General features: G+C 42.7%; 1 long non-coding RNA gene across 2 annotated transcripts in view; it reads left to right on the top strand.

Annotated features, from left to right (window-relative positions):
* Positions 1-1,015: 1,015 nt before the first annotated feature.
* LOC119023888 overlaps positions 1,016-24,837 on the top strand; it is a 109,389-nt gene continuing 85,567 nt past the window's right edge. For both annotated transcript variants that reach the window (XR_005076361.1, XR_005076360.1), the window contains exon 1: positions 1,016-2,173. This is a non-coding gene — a long non-coding RNA (uncharacterized LOC119023888). The remainder of the gene's footprint in view (positions 2,174-24,837) is intronic.

Here is a 24,837-nt window from a genome sequence, read left to right as displayed (position 1 = left end):
TACACAACAAAAACACATTGGCTGGGCTTGGTAAAGACTGTGTTTTTGATTATACAGCATGTTAATATCGCTGTTGAATGCTTAAACAGAACATGAGAAATGTATATAGCCTTTTTACTACGCTTTAATTGCTGTGAGTGGATAATCTATTCCAAGAGCCCTTACATATCGATTAAAGAAGTAATCCTGGTGGCAACAGTTTTCTTGTTAAACATATTTGTGGCTTTTAATTAGTAGCATATCATGACATATTTTTTTCCTGGTGTAAAAGCAGCTGTAACACTGTGGTTTCATCTCAACATGACAGCTTTTAGGCAGATTGAAAACCCAGTGGGCAACATACAGTAAATTATCCACGAAGTGATAAATGTTTCCATTTTCATTTTTCTTTGTTAACTCTTCAGCATATAGCGTGTTAATGGATAGTAGGCAAATACTCCCAGTCGTGTGAAAATGATGCCCTGATGAATGCGCACCAGCGGTTTCTAAAGGAGATCAGTAAGCAGTCACAGTGTTACAAAATGCATACAGTACATGAAGAAACTCCTCATTTCTGCTGGCCTTTTGTAAAGGGGGAAATAGCAAGGCAGGTGCCATCACTGGAAGTTGATTTGAGATTTATAGATCACAGGCGACTAAGTGACAAATGGGATTCTCAGAACCTGCTTGAGCAAAATGTTTTATGCTCAGTGTCTTTTATGAATTGAACTGAAGCACGCCGTTGGCAATGATCTTCAGAGAAGTTTCGAGCATAAATCTCAGAGCATTTTTATAAATGAGGTCCAAGGCCTTTAAAGCATAAGTGTAAATCAGACTGGAAGCCACAAAATGCAAAGACAGCGATGTATTTACTGCTTTAAGGCACTTCTATTCAATGAGGCACATTGGGTGCAAAAAACAAAGACAAAAAGTTCCAGATGTATTCAGAGATTTTTATTTCTCTTTTTCTACTGTAATGCTGCCTGAGGAAGAGCACACAGCACAGCCATATGATCGATTGTTCTATAAGTAATATCCAATGAAATATTTAGAACCTTCACAGATTTCCAGTTTTATGAGTAGCAGCCTTGAACTGGGATACTTTTGTAGGCCCACAGCTGAGGACTAAATCACTATGCAGCACAATCCTGTATCCTAACAGCTCAAAACTAATATAAAAAGCTGCATTAGGCTGCATCATGTTTCTTTTAATAATACATTATAAATTGTCAGACCAAAATATGTTCTTATAACCACTCATAGCTTACTTAAGCATGCACTGCCAGAACAGTTCTTGAATATGTTCGTGTTAGCAAGGCAACTATAGGGAAAAGTAGGTCTAACTCTAGATCCATGTGACTGATTTTAATTCAGCTGGTGTATTCCCTGAGGTACCCCAGCTATGTGGCATAAAGCACCTTTTTATTTTGGTGTAGAAAAGTATGGGGTCGGTGTTTTTTCTTCTGGAAATGTGGGAGCTGGATGTGCTGCTGCAAACTGCCACCCATTTAACTTTCCACTACAAGTAGCACAGAAGTCAGCGTATTGTGATCCCGATGTGTTTGGCCTTTTTCGTGCCTGCATGGAGTAGAAATTGGCTTAAAGGTGCACAGTTTGAATCAGAACAGATACATCTTCACTGACTCATTTTTATGCCTAAACAAACTAAACAAGCTTATTTTGTTTAAATAAACAAAACCGACCTTAAAGGACAACACGATTTCATACTGTTTAACTTAGTTCATATTTGGCAGACCCTGCCACTTTAATAGCTTCAGACAGGGCTCTGGAGAGCTTATTTTCCTCTGAGAACTGCTTGTTCATTCAGTGATAGAAACAAGAGTTTGTATTGCCTTTGAAATCAAACTCCGAGTTTGAAATTCTTCCCCAAAACTGTATAGCGCCGATGTCACGCATGCCATTAAATCTCCCCACCAAGGTGCCGAAACTCGCCTCCTTCACTTCGCTGCGTCTCCTCTCTACAGGAAGGCAGCCACTTCAGGAAACAAAGCTTTGAGACGCGGCCCGGTGACCGAGGGTTTGGGGCGTCGACCAAACCTCCCTCAGACCAATGGGAGCTCACGGTGAAACTTTGTAAACAACTCTCACGCGCTGTCAAACAGCTCGTCCGCCGTGTTTACTACGACGAGACGCGACGGTGCCGCTGCCAGGTGAACCGAAATCGCCGAAACAGGTGAGACAGAGATGTGTTTGTCGTGTGCGTGTGTGTATGCGTGTGTGTGCGAGTGAGTGTGTGTGCGCGCGCGCCTGAGCGTTCGTTGTACGCCGTAGGTGTCCTCGTGACCCGTAGTAGTAGTAGTAGTAGTACTGGCGCAAAACAGCTGTCATGCAAGAGGAAAGACGGAGGAAGAGATGTGTGGAAAACGGATAAAAAAACAAAAACAAAACAGTAGTATAGCCTACGGTAGCTTGCGTGATAGAGGATGTCACAGTGTACCGAATGACGTCAGTGGTGTACCGTAAAAAGCACGTCAAAGTCCAGCTGAGAAGAAGTCTGTGTCGCTGCCCGGTCCGCTCACAGTCACCGCTGGAGGAATCTGCAGCCTGTCGCACAGCAGACGTGTTCGACATAGTTCGAACTGTGGGTCAGCAGGAGAGAGGCTGTAATCACTTGGAGGGACTTTAATGAGGCACTGTCATGCAGAGGAAACTGAAACTCTGAACTTTTGATAATTACAATACTAGTGAGGTAGTAATACAAACTCAGAATTTTTTTTTTTCTGTAACTGAGTTGCTGTTTTACAGAGAAAAAGAAAGTCCCCTGAACACTGTCTGAAGCTAGAGAGGTGACAGGATCCACCAACTATAAACAAAACAGTATGAAGCTGTGTTGTCCTTTGAGATCAGTTTGTTATTCAGTTGATTCAGTCATGAAAAAGAGTTCATTTATTTGGTTTGTTTGGGCATAACCAATAAATAAATGGACATATTTTGCATCTGATTGATGGAAACAGTTTTGTCCTTCAAGGTCAGTTTGTTTATTCAGTCATGAAAATGAAAAGAGTTTGTTTATTAAGTATATTATGATATTTAAAAAAAAAAAAAATCATTGACGATCTTCCTCCTCTTTCCCAAAACTACATAGTGCACCTTTTGTAAAGGTTAGTGATGTTCCTTTTAACAGTCTAGCCAGTGAGATTCTATGTTTATGTGCTATGTAGCGAGGACTAGTCAGTTAAATCATAACAAGAGTGTTTTTTTCTGGGTTAATTTAATGGTCATGTTAATGACGGAGCAGAGTTCATTGAAAGTCACATTTGAAGCATTTGCCCGCTGACTGAGGCATGACCCATGAATAAGCAGCGACTCAGCCTCATCTGAGTGGTGGTAAGTGAAGACATGGGGAGCGGCTCTGCCTGCTTTAAGTGTGAGACAAGGAAATGTGACAATCCATCAACTTAGCAGGTGGACACTTAAAGGAGAAGTGCTCATGTTATAGTCTTTTATTATGTTTTAAAAGCTCCTTATGATGCCACATAAGCTTTTTAATGACAGCTGTTTCTTCATGTTCAGAAGTGGGCTACATCGCCTGAAATCCTCTCTCACTTACACTCTCTCTCACCCACTCACAGTCTATATGTTTCTGTTTCGCCTAAGTGAGCCTATCCTGCTCTCGTCTCTGAGCTCCAGTGGTGCTGAAAGTGAACTGTGCTGCAGAAGAGCCATATTTTGTCGCCTGCTGTTTTACTGTTAGTCTGAACAGCCTGCTATAGGCTACACAAGTCTCCACTCCGAGCGGATGTGGGCACAACTTTCGTTGTGGAACGTCAACATCTGCACGCTCTGTGTTCCCTCAGCACGCCCACCTCAGCTGAAGGAGGGGCTGAGGAAGAAGGGGGAGGGAAAAGCTTCCTGTCAGAGAGCAGGCTGAGAAACAGAATCGGCTGAAGTTTTGGCCTAGAGTCATCGTGGTGGTGGTGTTGGGGTTGGTTGCTCTGGATATATGCAGTCGTCACGTCTCCTCTGTGTAACTTCCCATGAAATATGACACATTTCTTTTAATGTACATTTGTGGTTTTTCAGTTCTTTCCTTCTTAATCGTACTGTGGTGTTTGTTAGTGGGTGTCTGTTTTGAAGACCTGTATCTGTGCTGCTGCAGTCGCTGTTCTGTCACTTTTTCGACTAACAGCTTTCGGTCAAAGCTTAACAAGGACTGCCTACTCATCTCCAGAAGTCCTTGGACCGTGAAACTGGTATTTTTGGCTCCGTCACTGGTAGCTTCTGGCTTCTTGATAGTGTTTTGGTTGTAAAAAGACACTGGCAAAGAAGTTAAAATGTAAACTGTGTGTGTCAGCTTCAATGACATTTAACCCATATTGAATAAATCACTCCAAAGACAGAAACTGTGGGAAGGAAGGATCACTCGATATTTTTCTTGCAGTCACACAGCTAATTTCTCTTAAGCCCCCCACACACCGCCCAGATGTCCAACTGCCTTATCCGACCACTTTCCGACCACTCCGTTGCCTCTTGTCTGACCCGTTCGGCAAAAAGTTGCATTGAAACACACCGCTTCGACGTGCTGCCTACTCCACAGTAGTGTGTACATTCTGCGCTTGCACGAGATGCAATAAGCAGGTGGCGCTTGTGTTGTGAATTGTAAACGAGAGGCTTATGCATTGAACTCTCTTTACTTTGGATCAAAACGAAACTTAACTATTTCAGATAAAAAGAGCTGCATACTAAACATGCAGCGAGGCATTACCAAACAAACGCAAATTAATTCGTCCTGGACGGACATAACAACTAGTCTCGTTCTAGGACTGCAAAGCATGAAAATGGGGAATGACGGAAAGACAAACAGATAAAGAGAGGGAAAGCCCCTGGAGCCTGTCGCCGTGGTATCAACAGTTTCACCCAGTTAGTGATGCTTCTCCATATTTTTCTCCTCTGCTTCTTTGTCAGTGCCTTCATCATTAAACATTTTATTGCATGTATTCTCCATTAGGAGTGGCTATATTAGCGACTGTGGTGTCAATAATTCTGCTTAATCGGAACGGCGGTTACAAGTATTTCCTTTTATGCGGGCGCAGAACATACAAGCTTGTTGGCTGTCAGCTGTGGTCTTTGTGCTATGTTTGGGTGCAGCTTTTTGGCGATGATAAGGAGACAGGAGGTGACACATCATTCAGACTTTGCTGCATATATTTGTTTGACATCATTTTGGTGTGTATGAGCCTTTAAGCCTGTGTTCTCAACCGTGGGTCTGTGACCCATAGGGGGTCCGTAGTTCCAGCAGAGAGGGGCCAATTTAAAAAAACTGAACACATGTATTCACATAAATCCAACATGCTTCTTTCAACAATGATCCATAAGTAAAACCAAATTTAATTTACACAACACTGATGCCAGTGTAGCCATGACCCCTTGTGCAGTCAAACACATTAATCAGACACTAATGCATTGGGTTCTCCAATTCACAAAATACGGACACTTTGGGATTGTAGGTGTGGTCGGCAGCCATCTCAAAATGAGTTGGGACTGAGACTCAAAAATCTCTGAAGATGTTGGCCTGTTATCTGTATCTTGTGAGCCATAACAAAGTTATAGAACCTGAGAAATTTTAGAGATTGAAGCCAAACGTGCCCAACATTAGTCATGCTAATGCACTGCTGCTGACTTGTTTATACATTACACTACGGGCTGCCTTACATGTTATTATACTCCAAGTTTAATATGAAACAGAATTTCATACAATTTATGTAGTCCATGTAGAATTTCCGTCTACATATTATTTAATATTTAGTATAGTATATTGTTTTATTTATTTAGGATGAGGTGGAGACTCATTCAGGGTGTACCCTGGCCTTCGCCCATTGAGTACACTGGATTTGGCCCCAGTAACCCCGCAACCCCTTAGGGGGATAAAAGCGGCAACATCCCCATGACCCTCACGGAAAAGCGGAAAAAGAAAACGGAATGGACGGATATTATTTAGTTGTTATGGCCATTTATCAAAAACATAAACATGCAATTTGTAAAAATGTTGGTTAGCAGCATTCAAAAGACTAACTAAGATCATGAAGACAATGTGATGAAATAACTATCTTTAGGTTAGGTTAAGAGATATGTACTGAGAGTAGCATGCTAACCAGCTAGCCCAGGGCCTAAAAACCTCTTTCTCCCAGTGGTCCAAAGCGTCCCTGGTAGCAGTGTGAACAACAGCACTCCCCTCATAGTCTCACTAGCTGCTTGGCTAACTGAGCTAAGATTAGCTACAGTGAAAGATGTCTAAACTGAATACAGGCAGCAGCAGTTAGGGGTTACTGTGGAGATATGCTGCCCCTATTTGTTTGGAACATGAATTCAAGGTGGCCAATTCTTATGTAATGCACTTTTTAACCATTTCTGTCGATATGCTGAACACAGGTGTGTGTTGCTCAACTACTAAATGCGGTGACAAGATGGATCTCGTCATATCAAGTCCAAAATAAGGCATGCCACACTAAAATAAGATTCATATGTTGGATCAGTGCACTTTTGCAGTTACCTGACAAAAGCAAGCCAGCATTTCTCACTTTGCTTGGTTTGGTCTGGCAGAACTCAACAATCATCTGATATTATTACTGGAAGAACTTACTGGAAACACATTGAAACTGATTCCAAACTATCAAGTCAAATCTGTTATTGAATTACCTTGAGGTGAGACAGACCCTGCCGTTTCTGAATCATAACTCTTTTTAGTTGTATTGTATCACTTCATTTCACTACTTTGGGAGTTTTTAAGAGATGACAAGTCATCTTTTAAAAACTCCCAATACGTCACTGATTGGTCCAGCATGCCTCTGACGAACTGAAAGGTGCCTCAGCGGATGTTGATTCCCGTAACAGCTGAGCGAGCAAGATGAGGTGCGGTCACTTTCACATGGTTTTCAGATAATTCTGTTTTATATCTGATCATGCACGTTTCTTTGCTGTGCATTTGGAATTGCTGTTATTTTCCATAAAATCGAAAGTTCCTGCATGTCAGTAATCTCAAGCAGTAATCTTGCGACGAGATGAGTTTGTTTTCATGTCTAGCTGCTCTCACAGAAACCCGAGACACTGTCTTACATGAAACACGCTGACGTCACTTCACTTCCTGTCACACAATCTAAACACAAACATACAGACCGCAGTGGTTCTGGTACTCTGGTGGTTGGAGTGCTTTAAATGTACATTGCAGTGGTTCTGAGACACTGAGGAGATGCTGTAGTTCTGAGGGGAATGAGGATCAATTTTATTTGCTCTGTGCTGTTCAAACACGGTCAGGCAGAGAGAAACGGCTGTGTATATGGAGGGGGAAAAGCAGAACAGTGTTTATTCATGCATTTGCTAAGTGTCAGAAGAGTTACATTTGTATTGGGGATAAAGAGTGTGTCACCCGTAGCCACATCCTAAGTACAAAGGACAACAAATTGTTTTTTCAAGTGAAAACGTTTTAGCAGTTAAAATGATAAGCATCAGTTGCGTAAGTGTTACGCACTACACATGATTCTGTGGTCAGAATGTACCTTGTGGGTAGACGTGGCAGCTTGTCATTGTATCACAGGCCTGTATGCGTCTTCAAACATGACAGGATCCATTATCTTGTAGGACTTCTGTTTTTTAACCCCAAAATCATCAAAATGAAAATTTGACAAACCAAAATAATAACCATAGAAGATCATTTCCTTGTATTTGTATGTGTAAATAGCCCTAATTAAACATTAAAAGGGGCACTATGTAGTTTTGGAGAAGAAAATCAAACTCAGACAATGTTTGAAGCTAGAGAGGTGGCAGGGTCTGCCAAATACCGTCAGTTTCACTTTGTTTGTTTGGGCATTAAAAAAATTGGTCGATGAAGATCTTTGTTTTCTGATTAAAATGTTTTCCCAAAACTACATAGTGTACCTTTAAAAGCCCCAAATATGTGTGTGTTTTTTTAACAACACAGTTATTAACTGTTATTTTACATTGTTTTCCTGGTGCCTCTTGCAAGAATATTACCATGTTTTATGTTATCATAATTTTTGTCACAGTGTATTGGGTTTATAAGACACAAATGATACCGAAAGTGGTGAATAAACATGTGTCATGTGTCTGTGAACTTAGAGACCAGTTTAAAACATTGAGGAGCCTCTCAATGGATGTTCTGCAGTGCAGCAGCAGCAGCAGCAGCAGGAGGTGGAGGAGGAGGAGGAGGAGGAGGAGGCAGAGCAGTGTCAGATTGTATGGACGTATGTGTCTACTATAGATTTGGACCAGAATCAACTATGAGATGTTGCAGCTGCTCTGCCTGAAGAACATCTTGACTTGGCCATGTTCATTATGGTGGTTTACATACTGCAAGAATGCAGTTATATTGGTTATACATTAATGTACGCATGTCATAAAAGCTGTCTGTATGTTCTTTTGAAGCCAAGCATGTGTTCATCTTTTTCTGCTGCTGCTCAGAAAGCAGAATTCATATCTATCACCAGTTTTCAGGCCAGTTCCAGCCAAAAGAATTACCAGTTTGTTGTCTTCATAAGTCTATGATGTAGGACAGTTAGTTTTTTTTTTCTAGATATTTTCATGTCTTGCATTTGTTTACTCTAATTCAAGGCTTTGCATTATTAAAAGCAGCACAATGTGTGCATTTGCCTGCTCACTGAAGCTTGTCATGAGATGTTTTTTGCAGTGATCACTGTGGGTAGAAACACAGCTTCATTTGCGGAAAGACTTTTTTTCTTCTTGGTAGCCTGTACAGTAAGTCCGACGAAACAGCTGTTTTGCGGCCAGCTTTGTTTTCATGCTCTCCGCTAGACGTGGCCGCTGCTGACATTGCAATGCGGTGGCATTGAAAAATTCCCCTGTGTACCTACGTCAACACATTTCCCAAAGGTACTCAGACATGTTATGTCACCGAGTCTGCTGGATGGGCATTACATTTGAGGGGTAGACTGAGTCACTTCTCTGACAGAGATTGTGTATGTAAACTTATCTTTACTTCTGTTTAATATAAATTCAGTCTAAGAAACCTGTTTGTGGGAGAAAGCTCCACTTGTTTCCAAAAGGTTATAATAAAATAAGAAGATTTTCCTTTGTGAAGTTTTCCATTTGTTGTTCAGAAAACAGGATATTCAGACTAGATGACTGACTAACATTCTTTGGTGTGGGACATGCATCATAATTTCATAAATTATCACAAAGTGCTGTGAAACTTCTGCTTACTTTTTTGAATACTGTTTGTTGGAACTGATACTAGGTTGAGTAACACTGTTTGACTCATTCATGCAGGTGATGTTCAAGCAGGACTGGAACATTTGTGTTACTTGACTGCAGAAGAAGCACTATGAGACTAAGTTTTCCCCATGGGCTCTTTCGGTTTTGGTTCTGGTGTTTTCAGTTGTTTCCTCGCGCCGTCTGAGACAGTGTAATTAATGTGGCAGTGGCTTCTATTCAGGGTGTCGTCCATAGACGGTAAAACCCTGACCTCTAGTGTTCAGGAGAGGTTGTGCAAAATGAGTCATCCCATCACCATCCAGTGTGACTGAATATTTAATTGGAGCAGTGGTCCCTTTAGGTCAGACCTGGGCAAATTACGGCCCACGGGCCACATCCGGCCCTTTGTACGTCCCTGTCCGGCCCGCGTGAGGCCAATCATAAACACCATAAATTAAACAAAATTTTTTTTTTAATTTGATTTTGAAATTTGATTTTGAAAAGAGTTACGTCACTACGTATGCACGTCGTAGACGTAGCACCTTCACTCGCGTATACACGTAAGTGAGTGAAGGCGATGCTGTTCGCCAGGTTACCCTCAAGATGTCGGCACACCCCAAGAAAAGAAAAGTTGATAACGAATGCCGTATTTTCAACAAGACATGGACTGCCAAATATTTCTTTACAGAAATTAAAGGTAAAGCAGTGTGCTTAGTCTGTGGTACACAGGTTGCTGTGTTTAAAGAATATAATTTGAATCGCCACTACACGACCAAGCATGAAGATAAATACAGAAATCTGTCTGGTGAAGAGCGTGCAAGGGAGTCTGATGCATTGCTAGCCAAACTACAAACCCAACAAGGATTTTTCACTAAACTTCACACTCCCAGAGATGCAGCCGTCAGGACAAGTTATGTCATTTCTCACAAAATCGCCAGAAAAAGTAAGGCGTTTTCCGACGGAGAGTTTATTAAGGAGTGTTTATTGGACTCTGCTGCGCTGATGTGCCCAGAGAAAAAGGGCGCGTTTGAGAACGTTTCACTCTCCCGACGCACTGTAACGAGGCGGATTGAGGACATTGCGGGAAACTTAGAGCTTCAGCTGAAGAACAGAGCGGCCGACTTTGACTTTTTTTCTCTGGCTTTGGATGAGAGCTGCGATGTACGTGACACCGCCCAGCTGCTCATCTTCTTACGTGGGATAACCGCAGACTTTCAAATCACGGAGGAGTTGGCAGCCATGCAGTCAATAAAAGGGACAACCACTGGTAATGACTTGTTCAGAGAGGTAAATGCATGTATGGCCATGTTAGGACTGAAATGGGACAAGCTTGCAGGTGTGACAACAGATGGTTGTCCAAATCTGACCGGGAAAAATGTTGGACTTTTAAAGAGAATGCAGGATAAAGTGACAGAAATGAACCCTGATCAGAAATTGACATTTTTGCATTGTATCATACATCAGGAAGTGTTGTGTAAGACAGTGTTAAAAATGAAACATGTCGTTGATGCTGTCACTAAAATAGTTAACTTCATCAGAGCGAGAGCTTTAAATCACAGACAGTTTGTTGCTTTGTTGGAGGAAAATGAGGCTGAACATGGTGACATAAGCTATCACTGCACTGTTAGGTGGCTCAGCCTTGGCAAGGTTCTGAAAAGTGTCTGGGACCTGAGAGACAAGATTCAGGAGTTCTGTATTCAGAAAGGTCATGACGTCCCAGAACTTTCAGATAACGACTGATTGGCAGACCTCGGATTCGCTGTGGATGTGACTGCACTAATGAACAAACTAAATGTCAAAATGCAGAGCAAGGGCCTTTTTGTGCATGAGATGTACAGTGCAGTGAAGGCTTTCATGAGAAAACTGCAGCTTCTCTCAAGCCAAGTGAAGGACAACATTCTGACCCACTTGCCAACACTTAAGGAAGCCAAAAGATCAGGTGATCACCTCCAAAAGTACTCAACCATGTTAGAAGCATTGCATGCAGAGTTTTCAAGGCGATTTCAAGATTTCAAAACTCTTGAGAGTGAAATGCACATGGTTTCTTCTCCCTTCAACTGCAGTGTGGATGATGCACCAAGTGAAGTTCAGATGGAACTCATTGATCTGCAGTCTGACACACTTCTGGCAGATCACTTCAAGTCAGTCTCACTGCTGGACTTTTACTCCGCCCTCGAAGAGGAGAACTTTCCACACCTGAGGAGGCATGCTCAGAGGATCCTAGTCCTCTTTGGATCTACCTATCATTGTGAACAGATATTCTCAGTTATGAAGTTCAACAAATCCAAACACAGATCCTCTATGACTGATGACCACCTCTCAGCTGTCCTTCGCATAGCCACTTCAGACATTCCGCCAGATTTCAATGCCCTTGTTCAAGCCCAGAACAGACTGGATTATTCTCACTGAAGAGGTAACATGAGGTGGAAAACATTACAAGTTATTGTTTGTGGAGATTAACAAGTTAAAAATAAATTGCACTGGTTCAATAATTGTTTTTCTTATTTAACCAATACACCACAATTTCACATAACCTAATATAAATATTTACAGAGTGCTTTATTCTTCTGATTATCAATACCAGCTATTCAAAATATTTAATTTGAGCATTTTACAATGAAAGAAAGTTGGTGGCCCTCTGACACAATTCAGGTTTCTCATGCGGCCCCTGATAAAAATTAATTGCCCACCCCTGCTTTAGGTGAATGCGTGATGTGAGGTCAATGCATGACCACACTGACTTTCAAAAGTTTGTTCATTTATAATTTCCACATGTAGTGGTTTTAAATATCTTCTACTGCATTCTAGCTAATTTTGTATTCTTTTATGGATTCTGGAGTCTTTTTTACGTCCAGCATTCTATGGCTATCAAAGAAATAACATTAATGATACCAATCATTGACACCAATTTTTAAAATCCAATTGACATGCTTGCGTGACAAAGAAAGCAATACATGACTTAACAAGTCTTTTAATAACGCTAGAAGAAAAGTTGAAACACAAATAATTACAAACATGCCTGCTAAGAAACATTTGTGTTGCCCTTTTATACTGAAAGCACACACACACACACACACACACACACACACACACACGCACACACACACACACACACACACACACAGCGTATGTTCTCATACATCACCACTAGAGGGCAGAAAAGTCATGTTGATGAAATCCAAAAGTGAGGGTTTAAAGGTACACTAGGAAACATGACCTCACTGTGACATGGGTATCGCATGTGATGAGGACATCTGTCGGCTTCAGTTAAAGGGCTTAACAAAATATAGTAGTGTTTTTCATTGCTGTTGCACAAGCTAATGCCAATACAGCGGGATACCTCTCTTTCTGTATCGATGCACAAATATTTTTTCCCAACCTTACTTTGATGAGATGAATGTTCATGTAGCTTCAAATCTTACAAGCAGCCATTAAAGAAGTATTCCAATATACACACCTGATTGACGTCCAGGATGGCCAGTCTGAGATCTCTTTTTGTATGGGTCACGCGTCACGTTTCATGGGTCACCATGGATGCACAAACGCGCTAGTATACTGCAGAACACAAGCAAGCTAAGTGACCTGGTTAGCAGCTTCAGTTGATATCGGAAAGAAAGACAGGATATTAAAAAATGTGCATTAGTCTGATTTGTCAAACTACCATTGCTATTCTGGAGAAGGGGAGTGATGAGAAGCACTTTGGAGCTGTTCATAAAAAGTACAACGCTGACTTCCCTCCGAAGAGCAAGCTGAGAAAGAGAAAGGGGAGGGAATTAGTTAATCGGACAACAGTCGTTTTTCACAAGCAAAGGCCGACACTGAAGCATCTGACTCCTTGTTTTGGGATTTTAAAACCAATAAAATATTATCATCAATCAAAGCTCTTCAGCTATCAAGAAGTACAGTTACACAGCACTGTGAAGCAGAGGATTTGACACAGCAGCTTCAGAGAGACATTGCAGACTGCAAGAGTTTCTCACTGCAGTTAGATGAGTCTACAGACACCAGCGATACAGCCCAGTTGTGCATTTTAATTTGGATGGTGTTTACAGATATGACTGGAAAAGAGGAGCTATTAACAGAACGCATGCGGGGAGAGGACATTTTTCAGGCATTCAAAAGCTTTAAGAAGAAAACCAGCAGTATAATCAGTGTATGTATAAGTAAATAGATGTTTACTGTTTTTTTATGCAAGGGTTAGGGTTATTTATTTGGATCCGCACCTGAAGTTAATGGTGTCTGTTCTGGGCTGACCCCCATCCTTTCATCCAAGTTTTGTGGATCTTTGTTCAGTAGTTTCTGTGTAATCCTGCTGAGAAACCAACCAACCAACCACCAAACAAACTGACACTGGTGACAACCTCCTTGGCTGGTGTTAATATCTAATTAAAGCTTTATAAATCTGATGAAGTATTTTTATCTGTACTGTGGCCACAATTTGATTAGTAACAAAAATGTATTGAGGCTTGATATCCAGCCCTTATCAGCTCCTACAGATCAATAATCAAGGCTGTTAAATTAGTCTTGTGCCCGTCAGTGGATTGTTAGGAGACATTTCTGTCACAGCATAGATTTAATGTCAGAGTTACCAAACGATGAAATGTTTGAAGTCTAATGAATATTAACAACCAGTCAGCTGAGGAATGTGAATGTGTAGAAACAAGGATCCAAGAAAAGTCAGACATTTGAAATGCAGCAGCCAGCTATCGCAGCCTTGACTGTCTAGCATCAACAATAGGAAACAGACATAAAGGGGATGTGAGAGGGTTCGACCAAGGGCAGAATAAGCCATAACGAACCAGCCGCCCTGCTCAGGCCTGTTGCTCTTTGAAGTCCAGCTACGTGGCCTTCTGCTGGCCCCTGTGACCCCTAAAGTCTGACCTGTACTTGGAAGTTTACACTGGAAGCAAAACCAATCGGCGAGAGGATGGATGTGGATTAGACGGGAATGTAGCATTCGTGGGTTTGCGTGCTTGTATGTACATGCACACACCACTGCGTGTGTTCATAAGAGCGGCAGAAAGCACGGCAGCCGGAGAGAAAGAAACGGATACTGATAAAAAAGGGACCAATTAGAGACAGAGAGCCCTTTTCAGAATGAGCGTGTACTGTAGGAAGGATGTAGTGCCTTGAAACTCCAAACATTTCTCAGAGTGAAACCCCACGGTGAAAAGAACTGAGCCATATTGTGGCCTGGTGTTATTCCTTCATTTTGTGCTCTGAATCTCCTTGTGTAGTGTGGCGGATGGCTCAGGATGCTTGGGAGTCACTCGGAGGTTAGTGGCTGTGCACGTGTGAATGTTTTTGTGGTGTAGTGTAATTGAAAGTAAACCTTCCTTGATGAGGAGTTTCCAGTGAAAGGTGAGCTTTGTGTAGTCGTGGCAACGTCGGGGATGAACGTTCGACTGAATCATATCATGACGCATCGTTTGGTGTGGGGAAGATAATGGAGCTTGTGTTTGAGGGAGATTAAAAAAAAAACAAAACGTTATGAATGAATATGCGGCCGCGTGGGGAGCTCTGCCCTTGGGCTCGTATGCATCCCTGCATCCTCAATTAGCTTCCAGCATCAGATGTGCGGCTCAGTGGTGCACACACAAGCTTATATACTTACAATACAGCGCACACCCACGCCCTCTCTGAAGTGGTCGCACAAAAACATATACTCTCATCACTACACTGCACATGCACAGAGGTTGCAGTATGTGGGATTACAGGAGGAGAAACAATCTGAGTGCCCCAGCTAACTGTGTTTATCCAGGCTGGCAGAGGAGGCCTCTCACTGGGCCGCCTCAGTCCACCTCCGAGCCCCCGCTGGCTCCAGCCTCTGTTGATCCAGACATTGTGGACTATTTTCAACCCCGGGGCCATGCTGTGTTCAGTTTGCCGGACTTATACTTTTCTTCAAAGTGCCAGTTTTGTGTGCGTCAGTGGGCCCAGGTGACTGTCCATCAAAGTGAAAATCAGAATTGAAATGTGCACATTCCGATTGGTTAATTGGTGTTGACACTGGAGTTACATTATAGGGCAGCCAGTGCATCGTGTCTACCTGAATGGTTGCAGACTGAGTACACAGAGGTGTGGAGAAATTTTAAATACCAGGACTGGCATAGATATCCCCAGCTGTGTTGGGATGTGTGACAAAACAGGTATTTTTTGCCAAGACATGATCTTTTCCTAACCTAACCCAGTGGGGTTTTTGTGCCTAATCCTAACCAATTGTCAAATGATAGAATTAAAGATACAACCTCAAGAAACATAAAAAAAGTGTAAGCGTAAGTTTGAACATGTCCATGGTTTACAGAGACTTACATTGCCAGCATTTATTCTGCCGATTAGGTTGTGCATGCACAAGGCTTCAACTAAGGAACATTTTCATTGCTGATAAGACTGCTGATTATTTTCTCAATTAATTAATGAGTTGTTTGATCCATAAACTGTCTGAAAATGTTAAGAAATGTCAATCAGTATTTCCCAAAGTCCAATATCACGTCCTCAAATGCCAGAACCCAAAGATGTTTAGTGCACTGTCTAAAAGGAGAAAAGGAAGTAGAGAATATTGAATTTTTTGTTAAATCAATCAAACAATTAAGCAATTATCAAAATAGTTGGAGATTGATGTGATAGTTGAAAACCAATCAAGTAATGGTTGTACCTTCATGTGCATTTATTTATGATGTGTGGGTGTAAATGTGAACCTTCTCTGACTCCTCCAGGTATTGAAGAAATTGCTCTTTTTCCTCTGGGGTAATCGGTCTTGCCTCCTCTGACATGTCACATCGTGATAAATGGCCTAATTTGTCTAGGCATGTGGCAATAACCTGCTTAATTAGAACAAATAAATCCAGCAGATTGGCTAAAGGTCAACACTGAAGTTAGCTGGCATATCAAGTCAATCTGCCTGATTGACTGTACAGCTCTGCTGTTCTTTTTGCCTGCTGTGTCTTGAATGAATCTCAATACTCTGCTCTGTGTGTGAGAGCTGGTTAGTGGATGTGTTCACAAAGAAATACTGTAAAAATAGACTTCCTAATCAAAGGTGTGTGTGTGTGCCTTGGTCTGCATGTGTGAAACCACAGGTGAGACATTATTATTGTTTATTCTTCTTCCCACACTTCACTGCTCATCAGGCTGTCTCATTTGACTTCTGCTCTCCTCTGTCTCTCCAGAACAGCTATAACCTGTAGTCATTTTCATAATTTCATTGTTTTCTCTTTCATATAAAGAATGCAATACAGCGTCAGTGATTAATGCAGTAGTAGTAAGGAGTAAGGCACCCTGTACTGAAAAATGATTGATTATCATGTCCAGTCACATCTGATAATAACCGGCGATGTGTTCGAGGTAACCTGTTCATTTATCACGCGCCAAGATGTTAAATGATTCCTCCTTGCTCGGCCATGACAAAAATTGCACGTCTTCCTTATAAATCGCTGGTGCTTTTCCTTCACACATGGTTGCAACTGCTTGTTGTATTTCCTGTTTTGTAGTCTTAGTCATTTCTACTGGTTGTAATAGCCTTTTACTCAAAGTAATAATTTGGATCTTGGGACATCGTAGCATCAGTTATGATATGTCCAGCAAGATAAGACATAATACCAATTATACATCAGGTTGTATTCAAGGTGAAACCATTTGCAATAACAGCGTACATGATAATTATGTACACCTCCGAATTTACAAGCGGTCTTCCTTGGTCAAATTTGACTCACAACACGCACTGTTTTCATGTGCAATGAGAAGTTAATTCCACCATTATTGGTTTTGTCACTTTCAGCTTTACCTAGAAGGAAAGTGGTTTAGAGAATCTGTCTCCAACTGTTGGCTTATTTACTACATTGAAGATCATTTGATCATGTTTCTTACAGTCTTCTGGACCTATTTTTAGTGATGCTGCCTTTTCCCGACAGTTCGTCAGATACTTCGAGGTATCATATACGTGATGGAAACAATTTGTCTGAGCTGCAGGAGTAAAACTTAACTTGTAAGTAGTTTTTCCTCCTACAAATATCCACTGATAACCCTGCCTGTTCCCACTCCCAGCACATCAAATACGGCGGCCTGGTCAGTGGCCCCTCGTGTCTCGAGGCCCTGACACACCAAACTAGCATGAAAGAACTAGCTGCGTCACCTCACGTCTCCTGCGTCTTGGCCCATGAATTAAACACAACACAAAGATTACATCCAACAATTAACAAGCCTATTAATCGAGAATGCACCTGATAAAAAGTTGCAAATAGTGAGTGAAAAAAAGAGAAACTGTGGGGGGTAGGCAGGGTGGTTGGATGAATCATACACAGTACTTTCCCCTCAGAGACCAAAAATCAAGATCCATTAGTTTTTAAGATATACTGCATGAATACTGTAATGTAGGTAAATTACCTGACAAAAGTGAGGTACATTAACTTTCCTAAACCTAACCATGTAGTTTTAATGCCTAAACCTAATCAATCTGCAACTGTCACAGTGTAAATAAAGTCAAAAAGTCATGATATGTCAAAACATTAAATGTATGTCAGCTAGCTTTGTGTTGAATCTGTAATTGCAAACTTGACTACGGAGCTTAAGGCCACTGACATAGCTGATGTACAGGTCTGGAGTGAAAAACGCGTTGCGATCCCACCTTCCAACAGATAGTCCTATAACAAAGTACAAAAGTCTGGGGCACTACAGTGACTGATCCTCTGGCTGTTCTGCCCATCCGCTCCCAAATGACCCAGCACTTTGACCTGGCTGAGTAACCGTCAACGCTTTGATTCAGCCGCCAGCTTCTCCTCCTGGCCATTAGGGACCATCAGGATGCCTCTCTCCATCTGAACCTCGTGTAAACAAATGAGCCTGCCGTCACGTTGGACCCTTCTCTCCGCTCTCCAGTCTAAACACATGCAGTCCCTCTCATCTCATCCCCACGCTCTCTCATGCTGCCCATAACCTGGCTCGATCCTGCATAATGCGATTGATCCTGCTGCGCGCTAACATGCACAGGCGCACGCACCTTATTCTCCACCATGGCTGGCTCGTGCTGGCTTACGGTAACGCGCAATCCCAGCACTGTTTCCTGGAAAGTAGGGCAAAGGTCGGCAAACCTTTGTGTGACTCTAGCCTGCATCCTCGTGGGTTTAATTGTGTCTGTCTGTATGTACATGAGGTCAGAGCGAGAGAAGAAGAAGACGAAGCAGGAGCATGTGCGAGGCGGAGGGCCCATCAGAGGGGTACCCCGATAGGCCCCAGAATTCTCCTCAGCAGCACCCAGCATAGAGGAACAACTATGGCCTTTGTTGGTCACCCCGTGGATCTCACACACAGTTAATATAGACTTTTCCCACTGACTCTGCCAAGAGTCTGAAGTCATTTAATGAAGTGGCGGCTGAGTTTAGAAGGGAGCCAGTGTGCTCGCTGCTCGCGCTGACAGAATGGAAAATGTCTGTGTTATGCAGCGAACAGCAAGTGACAAGAGGAGTGTGTTCTGATACTCACCTCTCTGGACACACACACACGCGTACAGATGCGTATAACAAAGTTTAATGAAGAGGGACACCGTGATTAATCCACTACATTTTATCTGGATGGTTTGACTCATTCGTTCGATGATATATTTTTTGTTTCAGACAGGTTTGTCATCAGCCGTGATTAGCTCTTACAAGACTAGTGTCCCCGACTGAAATCATTACATTTTAAATATTAGGTGGCTTTTGGTCCCTGTTTTGTCTCCATGTGAATCTGGATGTGTCTCTATACATTAAGTGTGACTCTCGGGTAAAGAAAATTTCTCAAGGCCTAAATTTAAAATGTACTTAAAATGAGAAAGCCTAATTGTTCCACACATTCTTTGCGGTTATCTCTTTGTTTGTGTCATTTATCAGAGCAAAACCTCACCTTTCATGTCCATTTTCACGGCTGTCTATTTATCCTCCTCTTCCATGAATGGACAGTATCTCTGTATGTATTTGGTCGCACTTCTATTCAAGTCCCTGTCTTTTCATCTATCTATGGCCAGATTGCAGCCTGTTTTGGTGTCCTATTGTGCAGCTGTCAGTTATTTTCAAAACACTCGAATGTCATTTGCCTCAGATTCCATCCCTTTCAATTCCCGCTTCTTTTCTATGGCTCGGCTAGCGTACATCTCATTGAGTGTGCATCAGCGGGCAGATTCATTCTTCTCTTCTTTAAGAAGCACATTTCTTTTTTCATAGCAGCCATAAGCCTCCTTTTTAAATCCACGGACAATGTGTTTTTGTCCATCCTCCTCTGTCCCTTTCAGTGGAGAGTGCAGGGATTCTCTCTCTCTCTCTCTCTCTCTCTCTCTCTCTCTCTCTCTCTCTCTCTCTCTCTCTCTCTCTCTCTCTCTTTTTCTGAGGGCATCTGTGGGGACCCCTGAGCGTGGTGCTCCTCTTGAAGCTCAATTGTCTGTCTGTAATGAACCATGATGAAAGATAACAGAATGAAATGTAATAATTCATGCCAGCCTCGGTGAGGAGCACGTGGCTAGCGGTTGGCCCGGGCCGTGATAGCCTCCTGCTCGGCTCCCAGAACAATACGCCGGCCCTGCCAGCAACACTCGCCCCGCTCTGGTCCAGCAATCTTGTTGCTCTGTCCTCTCGCTGTCCCCTTGGTGCTATTCAGAGTCACTTAACGCTGGAAGGCTGTCTGTGATCATTGGCATGCCAGAGCATCTCTTCGGGAAACAAGGCCAACTGTCTCCTTGGACCCACTGTCTTCTTGGAATTCCTTCATTCTTCACCCTCTTGCCTCTTGTTTTATATGTTTAGGCCGTCTTGTCAGGCTTTTAACCCATAGTTGGGTTTGTCAAATGAAGGTGGATAAGAAATACCACTTGTCCTCTGCTCTTCTGTTCCCCCCCTTTTGTTGATTGTTTTAATGGTCTCTGCTTGCCGGGCACTTCCGAGAACAGAGGGATGTTTTATTCCCCTTAGAAAACTGATTCACACTCTACTCTTTAATATTCAAACAGCATGACACACTTTGGAGCAGTGCTGCCTTCTACTGTCAACTCTGTAAGTAGATTATTTGCTTTATATCTTGCCCATTAACAGAAATTGTCAGGAGTTTTTGCATTCACTTTCCCCTACCACACTTTAACCAGCTGCTCCAGAGAGATGAACTAGCATTGCCCCTGTGATCACAAGACCACTTCCCATAACATCTGTCCTTGTTTCATGGCACTGTGGCCCAAATTAATGCACCCATTCCATTTGCTAGCTACTGTTTGCTTGCAACACTGGCAATCACGCAATTTAAGCATGAGAAATGTTAAGAATTTACTCCATGACAAGAGTTTGAGAGAGCCCGTGACCTCCCCACTCTGCCCCCTTGTTCAGTAACTTTCCCGAGGGAAGACCAAGAATGGAAACCAGTGAGGGCCAGACTATTCAGTACACTGTATTACCAAAGGAGAGCATGTACCTGATTTTGATTTAAGTGCCCTTTGAAAGCTGCTCTTCTGGTTTTAGGTTGTGCTGTGCTGTGACAAATTATGTGGTGTGGATGTTGGTGGTGGAAGATGGCAGTGGAGACGAGGAGGGTGAGGAGAAGGAACAGAGGCTCGATTGATGCTCCAGACCGGCAGCTTGGGGTTTTGACGTTTTTGTGTGTGTGTGTGTGTGTGTGTGTGTGTGTGTGTGTGTGTGTGTGTGTGTGTGTGTGTGTTTGTGTGTGTACATACCAAGCGCCTCTGTGAACGTCAAGCTTCTTGAATATTTCTGTGCAAATTTCAAGTAAGAAAAAGACAATAGTGTGATGGGAAACATATCCCATTGAGTCTACACGGCAGGATTTTAGCTGTCACTGATGGTTTCTGAACATCACTGACAAAAAGCCCTGGATCAGATGCAAATTGGCACCCATGAACAATGATAGCCATGTGTTAACTGTTCAAAGATGTGATCTCGGAGCTCACAATGGCTCACCAACATGTCTCAGACGCCTGCTGGTTATCTAGGAGGATATCTGTCACAAAGTGAGGTAATGCAGTTAACTGTTGAGAATGCAGTGGGAGCAGGACGTTGTCGATCCCATTTGATACATCCGTCTCGTTTGCAGGGTTGGGCTGAACCCAACGACTGTTTTTCATTATTGAATAATATATTGATTAAACAGTTAATCGTGGAAATTGTCTATAAAATGTCAAAGAGCAAGCAGCAAATCTTCATATTTAAGATCGTCGAACCAGCGATTGTTTGACATTTCTACTCCAAACCTGCAATGCACATCTCTACGGTGAGACTCTCACTAACCACCTGTATTAAGTATCCAACCAGCTATAGTAAGACGTAGAAATTATTCATTGTTAATAACATCAAGAATCCTAGAAAAGACCGACTTGAATTTAAGATTTGGAAAAAATCTGTTGGTTTAACTATCAAGTTATCCAACAACTGAAAAAAATCCCAATCCCATGTATCTGCTGCCTGACATCCAACACAGGGGCAGTAATTGGAAAAAGGGGGGAAACTTAACGGTCCTTATGTCCGTCGAAACATTTCTCCAAAACTAATCCTAACTCAGCATTTTGGGAATGTGAATCTTAGTCACCACCATTATTAAAGAATATGTCATATTTGTTATGTGTTGTCATTGAAAAGCAGTTGGCATTAAACAGGTTAAAATGAAACTGTTGAACATCATATCAAACCATTTTCTTATTTATTATCGCTATCATTTTATCAGCCAGGTCTGTTACAGCATGAGAACAAGTATTGTTCATTGTTTTCTGTACGTCATCAAGGAAACCCTGCCAACTTGGCCCATGTGGATGTTGCGTTTGTTTATCCAGATACTCTGATAACATGCAGCAAACTTTTTACTGAGACGCTTGCTGCCATGCAAGAATTAGTAACAGGGCCAATGAGAAGGGCATAGATTATTTTCATTATGTGCATGTGTGTGTGTTTGCATTTACATGTGGCTCCGTCTTAGTTTGAAAGTTGTGTTGACCATTGCAACACAACCTTTAACACGACACAGCCTTTAAAGGGAGGGACAAAGAACGGAGACAGATATAAAAACAGAATGAGAAAAGACTCTTACTGTAAGCGTGCTTCGAGTGTGCCAGTTCGCCAGTTTGGTGGTCTTCCTCCGAAGGTTGTTAATTAGTGCAGAATGTAGTCTACAGTTCTACTGCCAGCACTGATGAAAAGAGGAAAGGGAGAGAGAGGGAAATCTGTATAGCTGCCAAGAAAGAGGAATTTGTGATAGGTCCAGAGTGGTTCCAAATGCTGGAGCAAAGCATGGAGACTCCCAGAGTTCCTGCCTCCTGACCCATGTGTTTGCTGCGGTCCCCTGAGTCGCAGAGGCAGACGCTCGACAACTGTGAGCAACCGTAGGCACAAAAGTAGATGAGCTGATAAATTGCAGTGTTAAGAACTTGAGAATGTGAGTGGTCGAGTCGTATGCCATGGGAATACCTTTCCATGGGAATGCATTTGATTACTTCTCTCTTGATGTCAATGTTGACACCTATCCCTTCTCACCCTCACGATACAGTATTGTTATAGAGCCCACCTGCGCGCTTCATTTCAGTGCAGGCAGAGCAATCATCACTTTGTACCCGCCTACTGACCATCAGTGATATTGGTGAAGCCAAGGTTACTAAAAGACATCACCCACCCCAGCCAAAGTCGGTTCACCCGACTGCCCTGTGACAAGCGATACAGAAGTGTCTGCTGTCTGACAGTTCTGAAAAATGAAGGGGATTGGTGCAGCTTAGGGGGAAACACGGAATCCCAAACAGCTGTTCTAGCCTATTCCATCTCAGTTTCACGTAGTAGAGGAATCTACCTTTCCTTGCTTCCACGTTTTACCTGAGGAAATGAATGTTTACTCTTGTTATATGATGGTCCCTCATTGTTAATGTTCAACAGTCAGGTGTTGCCATGCACACACACTATTTGTTATTTGAACGAGTATAGGTCAAGTCGGGTGCCATTCTCTCCCGACCACATGCAAAGCTTTCACACAAGTGGACAAACTCATTGCATTAACCACACAGCAACACAAAAAAGAAACCAACATCCGAGTCTACACAATCGTCACCAGCCTGCCCAAATACGTGTTACTTTGTGAAGCGGTAACTCCTTGTCAAACAGGATGGAATAAAGCAGGCTTGTGGATTACATAAGCATTGCAAGGCACAACAAAGGTGTTCTTTGGGATCAAGGGCTGCACATGTAAAGACTGGCTGAGGTTGGAATACTGTAAAAGTAACAAAAAGGGTCATTATCCAAATGTACCAGTATGTCACAACAATTATTCACCCTGCCACACATGCACACACACACACACACACACACACACACACACAGACACACACACAGACACACCACCACCACCACACCTTGTTCAGCTCAGTACAAATCCTGGGAGTGGAGAGGTTGGATGGAAAACACCATTATGTCATCCCAGTTGCACCCTCCATGACTGGCCACACTGTGGTGCTTTGTGTGCAGCAGAAAGAGGAGCTGGAGGGATGAATAATGTAATGGATGCTTTATTGTAGATAGTGTAGAGACAGTGTTGAGATGTAGAGATGCAGCTAGCATTCTTTTGATATTGACATGTCTGTAATAATTGATCAATTGTTCAACCTAAAAACACAACACAAGGGGATCTTTTTAGTTAGCTTGTTTTGTCCAACTGTTGGTTTAAACCTAACTCAGCGCGAATGACTGACTAAACTGAATAAACGCACTGACCTTATAGGACAACACAATATTATATACTTTATATTTGGAGGACCCTGCTGCCTTTCTAGCAGTGTTCTTGGGACCTTATTTTCCTCTGAGAACAACTTGTTTATTCATTTATGGAGAAAAAAAAATCTGAGTTCGTATCATTACCTCATTAAAATTGGCAATATTAAAGTTTTTAAATATTGTAGTTTTGGAGAGGACAGTCAAATTCATTGCCCCCCCCCCCCCCCCCTCTCTCTCTGGTCTCCCTCCTAACATCTGCTCCCAGCCAGCCACCTGTCTGCTGTCAAACACAATATTAATGCACGCCATACACTTGTTAATTAATTCCCCTGAATGTGGTCATGTCAAGCCGAATATGCATAACAGGATTGTAAAGAACCATTTTATTAGAGGTGATCACTCTCTTTCTCTCTCCTCTCTCTCTGTGTCCAAACGGTATTTCTCAGGTCTTTCTCTCCGCTGAAGTGGTATGGGGTGAGTGTGTGTGTCTGTGTGTGTGTGTGTGTGTGTGTGTGTGTGTGTGTATGTCAAAGCTCAGCGTGCCTCCATACACCAACCAGAGCTTGTTTCCCAGGAGACACACAACTGCGTGTGCTAGGAGGGTGGCAGAGGGATGGTCGTGGGGGGGGTTGGAGGGGATGGGGGGTGATGGAGGGGTGGCATGTCGAACCGGGGCTGGAAAGGAGGGATCGGGGTGGGGGGGGTGGGGGGGGATTTGCTGTCGAGGGGTGAAGTAATGAGAGGTGTTGCGGGAGGGGAGCTGCGGAGGGGGTGGCAGCAAAGCGAGGCGAGGCCAGGCGGGTGGCATGGCAGTGGGGCCTCCTTGTGTCCTGGTCCCCCTTGTCCCTCCTGGTCGCTTTTTTGCGGACAGCATCTGCAGCCTGCTTTACATGCAAAACACACCCTGCAGAGAGGGCGTCTACACATGGGGCTGAGGGGGCCAGAAGAAAAGCATTCCTGA

The sequence above is a fragment of the Acanthopagrus latus genome, chromosome 8 (genome assembly GCF_904848185.1).
Source record: "Acanthopagrus latus isolate v.2019 chromosome 8, fAcaLat1.1, whole genome shotgun sequence".
Classification (NCBI taxonomy): domain Eukaryota; kingdom Metazoa; phylum Chordata; class Actinopteri; order Spariformes; family Sparidae; genus Acanthopagrus; species Acanthopagrus latus.
This window is presented reverse-complemented; position numbering and strand designations above follow the sequence as displayed.